The sequence below is a fragment of the Cricetulus griseus genome, chromosome 2 (genome assembly GCF_003668045.3).
Source record: "Cricetulus griseus strain 17A/GY chromosome 2, alternate assembly CriGri-PICRH-1.0, whole genome shotgun sequence".
Lineage (NCBI taxonomy): Eukaryota > Metazoa > Chordata > Mammalia > Rodentia > Cricetidae > Cricetulus > Cricetulus griseus.
The window spans coordinates 430,575,074-430,584,038 of NC_048595.1; the positions used below are offsets into that span (position 1 = coordinate 430,575,074).

The 8,965-nt window shown below is 41.5% G+C and overlaps 1 pseudogene; it reads right to left on the reverse strand.

The window, feature by feature from the left end:
- LOC113833524 overlaps positions 1-8,219 on the reverse strand; it is a 28,254-nt pseudogene extending 20,035 nt beyond the window's left edge.
- Positions 8,220-8,965: the final 746 nt, after the last annotated feature.

Sequence of the window (8,965 nt, forward strand, 5' to 3'; positions counted from 1 at the left end):
CCTGTGAGGAGTCTCAGTCTATAAAAGGGATCATGGCTTAACGGACAGTAAATAAGATTCTAGAAGAGTAACCTGAATAGAAGGGAGTGGAGATGGAATTGAGGATCCTGAATTCTCCCTCACAGAGTTAAAAGTCTATTTTGCAAAAATGTTATCACCAAAATAGCTCCATTTTGTGCCCTGCTCCATGCCTTTGCTTGATGCTTGAAGGGGCCAGAGGCTTGTCCATTCTCAGGTAACCAAATTCCCGTCACCTCTTAGAGGCCAGGGGACACTCTCAGAAATTTCTGGGCTTGTAAGGCAAGATGCTCTCATATTTTTAGGCAAATTTCCCTACCTCTTGTTACTTATTTTAGGACACGAAAGGCATTGTGACATCTGATTCTTTGAGGGTCACAGTTTGTCAGAAACACTGAAGGCTGTGTAGGGAAGCAAAGGGGAAATCATGTAAATTTTCAATCAATCACTCAGGAAAATCCATTTCATTTAGGTCATTCTCGAATTTTTTCTGTTAGTCAATCATATCATGCACATTTCTGCTGTCCATACTTGATGGGACGACACAGGACATGATGGAAAAGAAGGGAATCCAGTTACTAGAGACATCAAGTTGCTTTGCCAATGGGTATGTGTGTTAGGTTGAATACCAACCCTGATTTATTTTTTAACAGTCTTTTCACACTAAGTAAAAAAATATTTACACTCATAAATTACTAAAACTTTAAGACAAAAGGTTTTATTTAGAGAAAAGACTCATTACCAACAAGGGCCTAGGGTTTCCCTTAAAGACATGCATGTCATCCCCACTTAGTGAAACAAAAGAGAAAGTTCAACATATACTGGGAAGGACAATGGGTTTGGGGCCTCAGGCATGAGCTCAGTATTTAGGTCTACTGTGTAAATGCTGTGACATATTGGGTGAGTCACTGAGTGTTATTAGGCCTTGATTTGAAAACAGAGGTGGTAACTACCCAGATTACAGGCATTATAAAATGAAACAAGCTATGAGAAAGTTCTTAGAAGATACTAGGATATTCTTTAAGTGTGTGTGGTGTGTGTGTGTGTGTGTGTGTGTGTGTGTGTGTGTGTGTGTGTGTGTGTATGGGATGGCTTTGCTAGGTCAAGAATCCACTTCACACTCTTGCAGGAGGCCTGCCTTCATGTAGCCCTGTTTCCACAGAAGAGCTGTAAGATAAAGGGTATTCTTCCTTCCACCTGCTGATAATGACCCTTGCCAATCTTACAGTGAGAGAGAGAGAGAGAGAGAGAGAGAGAGAGAGAGAGAGAGAGAGAGAGAGAAGGAGGGAGTCCAAGCACCCCAGGTCCTGACTGCTCCCATCCACAAAGAGCAACAACTAGGCAGTCATGCTTTCCATCTTCATGCAAGACTTTGCTCTAAGATTACAGATGTTATGTGGCTGGGAGCAGAAATCCTCATACTCACTAATATATTTTCATCAGCTTCTAAAAGAGACCCCTTCCATCCACTCCCACCCTCAATTATTCCCCCTTGGTTGTGGACCAAACAGACCATTAAAGAATAAGTTCTTTTTTTTTCCTGACAAACAGAATCAGATGCTAATCAATACGAATTCAGTTGGCAGAGATGTCTTGCTCATCAATGAAATTACAGCTGGATCTTCTTGGCTTGATGGTAGAAACCCTTCTGATAGGAAGCTAAAATGTAAAAAAAAAAAAAAAAAAAAAAATCCTGTTGCTTATTAGAAAAAAAATCACTTAGTCAATCAAAAAGGAAGCAAGCTAAAACCCCTTCATTGTCATTGTGCTGTCAACCAATTTTATCACTTTATTAACTCCTTAGTCCCAAGTTTGCATAGGCAAATATGATACAATTGTTCTGGAGGAAGTTCCTTTCCCCTATTTCTCTCCCCCCCCAAACCTGTCCTATCCCAGAAAGCCTGCCCAACAGTGCTCCTCCCACAGAGATGCTCAAGACCACTCCCACAAGGTATTTAACACCCCCCCACCCCCACCCCTGCAAAAAAAAAAAATCTCTCTTTCTAGTCTCCTCTCTGGGCAGCTGGAAAATCATCCGGAAACATTTTATCATTAAACCTGGGCTTTTTCCATTTCGGTTTGATTTAGTCTGATTTGGATTGCTGTGTCGGCAGAGATGCTTTTTGGGGTGCAGAAGCTTTTCATCAATTAATTAATTAATTTGCTTATTTAAAACTAAAGTGCTTTTTTCAGTGACTACTCTTGTAGACAGTAGGAGCTCAAAGGATTCTGCCCTTTTAGCTCGGCGACCCCCTTCACAGGTCTGTGATCACAAGTGACCCTGTCTGTTAGTCAGTGAAATAACTCACCTAAGCCTATAGCTCTTGCTCACCCTTCAGAGAAAGCACTAGAATTTCCTAACAATAAGCTTCCCCAGGTGGGCTGACTCCCTGAGAAACCCTTCAGCCATTAGGCAAGGCCATTAGCCAAAAGGAAAATCTAGATTGAGTTTGACACTTCTGATACTAAGCCAGGCTCTTCGCACACCAAAAGTATGTTGCTCAGTCACTGGCTTGTTTTTTCCTCAGTACACATGTAGATAGAAAGGAAGGGTTCATGAGGAGATGCCGGACATAGCAGAACTCTCTTCTCTTTGATTTTCTAACCCTGTGCTACTCCAGTTTCTCTAGGAATTGTGATAGTCCCCTTTGTTCCCTGTCTATTTCCCTCCTTCCTGTTTGCAGTTCAGGGGATATGAACACTCAATTCCCTCAACTTGGTGGTGTTATAGGGAGTCTAAGTGTCTGTAGCTTTCTGTTGGCCACTCCTTCCTGTTCTGTAGCATGTTCATGATCAGCACTAGCTGTGTATAGGGTAAGGAGACATATCATTACATTTGTTTTATATATTTGTTTTTGTTTTCAGACAGGTTTCACTATGTACCTTTGGTTGGCCTGGAACTCACTATGTAGACCAGACTAGACTACAAACTCAGAAATTCACCTTCTTCTGCCTTCCAGGTTCTAGAATTAAAGGCATGCACTCCCAGGCTCAGCTCTTCTCACCAATTATTAAGAAGGTAATACAGTGCGGTGAAAAATAAAAACACCCCAAAAGAGAAAAGTGTTATACATGACTTGGGGTGACGAGAACAGGCTATAAAATTTCTACCATTGTTTTTACCTCCCTGTGAAGAGTGCCTTGATTTGGTCAAGCCTTTAAAATAGGACATTGCGTGCCTTGGAATCTCTCTCTTCCCCCTCCTCCCCTTTTCTTCTTTCTTTTAGCTGCTTCCATGTTTCACATATATTTATTTTCGTAGAAATCTTAAGAAATAGCCAGGACTACTAGATTAATACCTGGGGGTGACAAATAGGATTAGTGACTTTCTCCGGGTCAATGAACTAAGAGAGAATACATCAGAGGTCTGAATCTAGAGTTTTTGATGCCTGACGCAGGGCTTTCTGCAGTAATAGCTCAATTTCCATATAATCTAAGGATGAAATGCATAGTGGTCAATGCAAACTTTATGGATGCATTCACAAGAATCAGTTGTAACTACAAAAGTCCAAGCAAGCAAAAAAGCATATTGAAAACAATTTCAATTCTGGGAGAAGTACCAAAAATATCAATAAGAATAAGCATTTTCTAGCTTAATCCTTCACATAAATAGCCACTATTGCTGACAGTGTTTCTCTCGGAGCTGGACTTCCCACTGTCAGCAAGACACATGCTGAGATATTTCTAGTGATTGTGTTTTACATAACACTATCTATATCCTCCCTGGCTCTCTCAACTTCTCTAAGCAGAGTGGGACAAAAGGCTTTCTCATGTAGCACTGACCTCAAAAGCCCCCCAGTGGGCTCAAGGGACACTGTCAAGATGACAGGCACTCCTCAGCTTCTACTGTTGAATCCTGCCCTGACAACTAGATGGATGGTCTCATCTGGACTCGTGCAGTGCTGGCCTCTAAGCTGAACTAGGGTTTCATATACATGGAGTGTTTCCAATTGCCCTCATCCTGTGCACCGCCAGGGCTCATCATCAAGGTGCTTAGAACAGCATAGGAAGGCGTGGCCACCAGAAGTTCCCAGAAACTTAGACTGGCTCTGATACCACCAAGTCAAGGAGATTTGAGTATCAATACCCCAAGAGCCCCACCTGCAAACAGGAAGGGGTGAAATACAAAGGAAACAAAGGGAACTATCAGACTTCACAGAGGTTGGAATATCACAGGGTTAGGAAATCAAACAGAAGAGAGTCCTGCCATGTAGGACAGACATCTTCTTGTGGACCATTTGTGACATCTCCTCATCAACCCTTCCTTTCTTTTCCACACTTGTTTCATCCAATGGCTTTGAAGGAATGCTAGCCTATGTCTTCCAGAAACCTCTCTGGATAACAACTGTATTGAAATTCCTTCTCAGTGTGGAATCAACCAACACCTAGCTGCCTTTGTGATCTCCAGAGCAATGCTACAACAAACTGACCCTTGTTCTTCATACTGAATGCAGGCTTTGCTCACTGATCTTTCAGGCTCCTTCTGTGCCTCCCAGGTCTTAGTTTTATACTTCTATGAGAGAATCATTTACTATGGATACATCTCTTGTCTTGTATATAATGTCCTCAAAGGTAGGAACTCTGTCTCCTTAGGGAACTTCCCACAATGTTTTGACAGTGACATAGACATCTAACAGTCATTGTTTACAAGGTTGTTTGCCCTTGCTCTAAGGTGAGAGAAGTGGGCATCAAGCCATGTTTGAAGCATTATTTTATTGTCACAATGCATGGGGTGCTAATTGAATGCATGCTGGGAATTCTTCCAAATGTCCTATGATGTACAGGACAGTGTCCCACTTGAGAGGAATATTCAGTCTAACATATAAGGAGTTCTGAGGGTGTATAGCCTTGTTCATGAAACCAACTACCATGTTCAAATATATTTCTACACATTTCTCCAACTGTTTTTCTTATACTGGCATGACCAACATGTCTGTGAGGAACAGTGTCTAAACCTAAACAAATACGTTTCCAGCACAGAATGGTCCCAACAGCACATTTTATCCTTATCACCATTTATGAAGCTTGCTCACTATGTAGAACGTCTTAACCTCATTTTGTAGCTAAGAGAACTGAAACTGAAGGAAGGCTTTATGTCCACGAAGGTAGCACAAACCTGGACGTTTGGAACTTTGGCATCATTGTTAAGGAGAGTGAAGATTAACTAAAGCCCTAAGAGAAGTCGAACCTTGGAGTAGAGAGCAGAGCAAATGATGCTCAGGGCAGCTGAACTCACTAGCGCCCCCACAGTCTCCCCCAGATAATATCAGTGTTTCAGGTATTTTGGGTCAACGTGAATTGCTATATATCATTGTGAAGATAATTGGCCACCTGTAGGAGTCACTGTTTACATTTTGTGGTGTGCTACTTACCACACACTGAACTAAAGTCGCAGACTCTTACGCTGTGCATTTTAGACCAATAGCCTAGGCACATCTACTCCATAGAACTATTGCTTATACCTGCACAGTCTTACTATATAATAAAGAACAAGTAAGTCCACTTCCAAGATCCGAAAGCAGCACGGCAAGAGCTTGCCACTTCAGTGACTTGAGCCTTGATGACCTTTACGAATGAAATGACTCGGTGCTGTCCTTTAGGCTGTAAGGACCAAGGAAGCAGTGAGATTTCTTCCTGAGAGTCAGAGCATGATGATGGGAGCTGAAAAAAAAAAAAAATCTAAGCAGTTGGAATTTCTGGGGGCGTGAACACGTCCTCAGAAGAATAATATACAAACACAGCCCCGCAGCCTCCCACCACTGACACCCGAAGCGTATGCTTCTTGCAAACGTTGCTTAACCTCCCACAGACGAACCAGAATCCTGTGTTACCTGTGATCTGGCTCTCCTTTAACTGGCGCTGGCAGCTTGTTTTGCATTTCTTTTTTCACCTTCTTTTTAAACATCAGACTAATCCATCATGAACAGACTGCTTCCTTTGTATAGGCCTTTGAATTTCAGAATGCTTAATTTGTTTATTAAAATGAAAAAAGAGTTTCCCAAAGAAAATGGAAAAAGCTCCGAGAAGGGGTTGGGCTTCTCCTTTGTAGTCAAACATTAATTTCGCTTCTACGATCAGTGCTTTTGAAAACTAGCAAGACACCTATGTTGTGGAAAAGGCTGATTTCAGGTGCATTCTACTGCAGGATGGCCAGGAAAGCTAGCTGGCCACTCCTCCACCACCGCACGCTCTTTCTACAGTTATTTTATAAGGACTTTCTCTCAATCCTCAATAGTAAACAAGTGTTTCCTCCATGAGTTAGTTACTGCTCTGGATCAACGGTATCAAAAACAAAAACAAAAACAAAAACAAAAAACAAACAAACAAACAAAAAAACAAAAAACTAGAAACAACCTCAGACAAAAGGGAAAATACTCACCAGTTAGCACCCTCTTTCCATTAGAATTAAGTTGTAGAAAATCTCAACTTCTTTGCCCTTTAGCATTGCTTTAATGGGGAGAGAATTCTGCTAATCAAGACACACCTTTTTGTTTTGTTTTGTTTTGTTTTATTCTTGTTAATCTAAAAATATTGATTTATTTTTATTTTTGTGCATTTTTTTTTTGCCTACATGTTTGTGTCAGATACCATGGAACTGGAGTTATAGACTGTTCTGAGCTGCCATGTGGGTCATCTGGAAGAAGAGCCAGTGCTCTTAACTACTTAGCCATCTGTCCAGTCCTACTTTTCTTTTGAGGCAGGGTCTCTTGTAACTCAGGGTGGCTATGTAACCTAAGGTGACCTTGAACTCCCGATCTTCCAGACTCCACCAGAATACTGAAATTAAAGGCATGCACCATCATTCCCAGTTAAGGCATGAATTCTTAGGTGTGTCATGAGAGTGATCAGGACGTGGGACAGCAGGGTTCCTGGGCACAGTGCTACTTTCCAGAAAAACATTTTGTTGATGTGCAAGAATTCAGAAAGTCTTCACTCCAGGTGGACTGGGCACAGTGAAGACACTGAATTGCATTATTTCAAATTATGGATCTGAGGATTATACATCAAGCAAAAGGAATTTATTGGGTTCTTTTGCTACTTATATGCCATTTCCTAGGATAGTCATAATTGAAAAGTGATATATCTTACATGACCTTAAAAGATGAAGTTTTGTTGCAACAGCAATTTTAGTTTACCAAAAGAAATAGCAAAGAGAAGGGAAATTTTGATGGATGAACAGAAGCCTAAAATGTGGTCTTAGAGTTTATAGGGTAAGAAATAATGAAAGTCTGTGGGAACACTTAAACTCATCTATGTATTTACTAGTTATTATTTGGTGCTGCGGATAGAATCTTACTCTACCACTGAGCTATATCCCAATCCCTTGAATTGAATTTTAAGCCTTAAATATCTGGGGAACAAATAAACAAAAAGTTGGTATAACACAGCAAGATGGGGAGATGGGAAATTGTTGGGGTCGGCAGGAAGTTTTTCTGGCACAAAGCAGAATTCGTGTGTAGGGGAGTAAAGAACAAGATTATAGAAGGATAGAGTGAACAGATTAAAGGCCTTTGTCAACAAAACGGGAATCTGGACTGGAAGCCACACGCAGCTGCCTTCTTGTGGAGCTCTGGAAGAAAGGCTCCTGTGGAGGGTAAGCTGGGAACATGAGACCAGTGTTGCAGGGCATGGTTTACTAGTTAACTTGGAGAATGTATCCGTGCCATGGGGACACTGTGTCTACATCTACTGAGGAGGAAGTGGGGAGGCAAAGGCCTACTAGCAGACTGAGGGCTGGAGGCGAGGGCATCTGGCTCCAGGGCCTGAACTGTATCGCCTTCACATGGGTGAGTTCCCAGGTTTAGGCAGGCGCACCATGAGAAGAGTTCCGAGGGATTCTGCTGCTGAGGAGATGTAGAAAGGAAGAAACAAAAACCAGCTCCCATTTTTCTTAAAGCTGGTGGAAGACAAACTGATATTTCTGAGACTTTCAAATATGAAAAGTTACTGATTTTATGGACTGTCTGCTTTATTCCATTTTATGTTTTATTATAGCAATAGCAGTGAATACTTTTTTGAGAAATAAAACTGATAGAAAAAACAGTGAGCTCTTTCTTGCTTTGATCCTTAAACCTTGGCCCTTGTTAATGTTGTCTCCTATCTTGCTGGATAACTTCACAGCCTCTACCACTTACGCAAAAACCTTTCCCACACTGTGTACTGAGATTCAAACAGATATCCTCTTTATTTTCAATTACCATTCTCGGCTCTCCACTTTCCTACAGAGAACTCTGCCTACTAAACGTGGTGTAGACAAACTAGTTAACTGGCAAGCAACTTAACATAGAGCCATACTGTGTTTAGTTTAATCTTTTTTGCCCTCTAAGTCAGAGGAGCAATCTATCAAAGGAGTAAGAACAGAGGAACTCATGTTACAGAGGTCTCTGATATAACGTACATTGGGAACACTGAACTAATGTAGCAGAGCATACTGAAATATGCAAATGCATCTAATTATCTATTGCTTGTTATTAATGTCATAACTGTTGGTCCATTACACTGTTCTAATGTTTCTCATGTAGGAACTATCCTGTCTGCAATGAACTTGAATTCTTGTCTTTCACATTAAATTAAGGACTTTCCCCAAACAGAAGAAGATGCCCAGGAGTGAAGGACATGGAAGGATCATGGGGGGTGGGGGGTTACTCCCAATACAAACTGGATTACTTGAGATGGTTCTGAGTTGTGCTGATCTGGTCCTCATCAGCCTTTGCAGTCATTTCGTCCCTGGTTGAGTCAACTAGAAAACCATTCTTCACTGTGTGGATGAAATCCAGCCCGTGAACACATGTTTTCTGCTTCTTTGGACAGTCATCGTTATCCTGTTTCTTAGGCAGATCTGATCTCCAACTGCCAGATGCTAAGGTCATAGCTATTACATCCAAGTCCAGAAAGTAACCTCTGGAGACATGTGGGAAGACCAGCTGAGGGTGAATTCTGCCTCAGC